Consider the following 2,248-nt stretch of genomic DNA (forward strand, 5'->3'; position numbering starts at 1 on the left):
CCCGCCCCACCCTGACGGTGCTGCCCCCCTCCAGTGAGGAGCTGCAGCAGCAGGGGAAGGCCACGCTCATGTGCCTGGCCAACAAGGGCTTCCCCTCAGACTGGAGTCTGGTCTGGAAGGTGGACGGCAGCAGCAGCAGCAGCTGGGAGGAGAGCAGGAGCCCCGGGGTGCTGGGGAAGGACGGCCTCTACAGCTGGAGCAGCACCCTGAGGCTCCCTGCAGACCAGTGGAGGAAGCTGGGCTCTGTGACCTGTGAGGCCACCCAGGGCTCCCAGTCTCCGCTCTCAGAGACTCTGAGGAGAGACCAGTGTCCCCAGTCCTGAGCTGACTCACTGGGACTCTCATACTGGTTTTACTCTGCTCCTGCTCTCTCTCTCTTTGATTTCACATGTTTCACTAACAATATTTACCAGCTTCTCTCAGTGTTTCAATGTTGTTTCTGTTTTTACACATAATAAAAATCTGATCATCACATCATTTGTTTTCATGTGTTTTCATTTAACGTGTCCATGACGACTTATTGTTCCTGTGTGATGAGTTCAGGGAGAAAGTTTAGGATGATGAAAAAAAGTTGTCCACCCAAACTGTAAGTTCATCCTGTAGTGTGTATAAACTCAGCAAGAACTTATCTTTGATTAATTGATCAGTATCAATATAATGCTTTCAAGTATTTCCTCTATTGTTGCTATTCTCAATCACAGATATTTACACATGCATCATCTGATGAGCTGAAAAACAAAGACACATGAATAAACTGAGAAAAGTAAAGAAATAAGAAAACTGAAAAATTCTCGTTGTTCTGGAAACACAAAGCAGAGCTTGACTGAAAATGTCTAACAGTCAAATAACAAGTAATTATCGTATGTGAATATAGCCTATGAATAAATCTATATTTATTTAATTGTATTTCAGTAAAATTTCACAACTTAGTTAATCAAAAAATGAGTTCATGTTCATGAAATACAATTATGAGAAAAATCTATATTCTTTCTTTCAGTGTTCATGTCATCAAACTTCACTTGAGGTTTTTGTTCATATAGAGCAGATTGTTTCAAACTCTTTTTATATCAGTCTAGTAACAGTGAATCATTTTTGTGTCAAGTATTTAGTGTTAAATGTTCATAATGGATCATTATTAACTATGATTTAGTTCAACTTGTATTATTTTAGTTTCAGTGCAGCTGTTGAGTCAGATCAGTTCCTCTGCAGCTGAGGGAGGTTTTTGTACGACGCTTTTTCACTGTGTGAACGGTATGAAAAAACTCTGCCCACAGTAGTAAACTCCTGAGTCTTCATCCTGAACTCCACTGATGGTCAGAGTGTAGTCAGTAACACTAGATGCCTGTCCAGTAAAACGATCTGAAACTCCTGACTGTCGACCATTAGCTCTATAAATCAGGAGTTTAGGAGCTTCTCCAGGTTTCTGAAGGTACCAGTTCAACCACTTCTTACCACTATGCTCAACACTTTCACTGGCTTGACATCTGATAGAAACAGTCTGACCAGGAACAACAGCTTGAGATCCAGGAGTCTGAGTCAGGATGATGTCTCCTGATGAACCTGGAAAACATGAACAAGAGGAGAAGAGTTGTTGAGACAAATCCATCTTGGAGAAAGATCAACATCCAAACAGAAGAGGATCATTTCTTTAACATGGAGAATAGATGGAAGAAGGTCAATGCTGCTGGTTTCAGTGTTTCTCCATCATAGCAGAACATCATTGTGGTGAACCTGGTTCCATCCTGAAGCAAAGTTTTCAGCAGAGAGTCTCACCCTGAACAAGGAGCCCCAGGATGGCCAGCAGTAGAGTCACAGACATCATCATTGAGCTGCTGTGGTGTCAGTGGCTGTGAAAGGCCTGGACACACACTGATCAACACTGGCCTCTTAACGGCTGGGAGCAGAGAGGAAGGACACATATGCAAACACACAGAGTCACTCAACTGGAGCTGTCCTCAACACATCATCATGTTGTATCTTAAGGTATCATGTGTAAATTAGTACAACTTAGGACATCCCTGAAGGCCCAGAACCTGGGTTTTTGATGGATTCAATTGTTTCTATCAATTTAATTGATCTATTGATGATCAGCTTCATCAGACTAAACCAAGTCCCTGTTGGAGTCAGTCAGAGCATTTCTATAGAGAGCCACTTTGCATCAGCAGCACCATGCTCCAGTGCTCTGGGAGAGTTTATAGTCCTGAGAGTTGAAGACTGGATGACTGACAGCTGTCCTTCATGACAACAC

At 42.7% G+C, this 2,248-nt stretch overlaps 1 pseudogene; it reads left to right on the top strand.

The window, feature by feature from the left end:
- On the top strand, nucleotides 1-472 carry LOC146978168 (Ig kappa-b4 chain C region pseudogene; annotated as a pseudogene).
- Nucleotides 473-2,248: the final 1,776 nt, after the last annotated feature.

The sequence above is a fragment of the Trachurus japonicus genome, chromosome 11 (assembly GCF_045865225.1).
Source record: "Trachurus japonicus isolate A0001 chromosome 11, Traja_1.0".
NCBI classification, from domain to species: domain Eukaryota; kingdom Metazoa; phylum Chordata; class Actinopteri; order Carangiformes; family Carangidae; genus Trachurus; species Trachurus japonicus.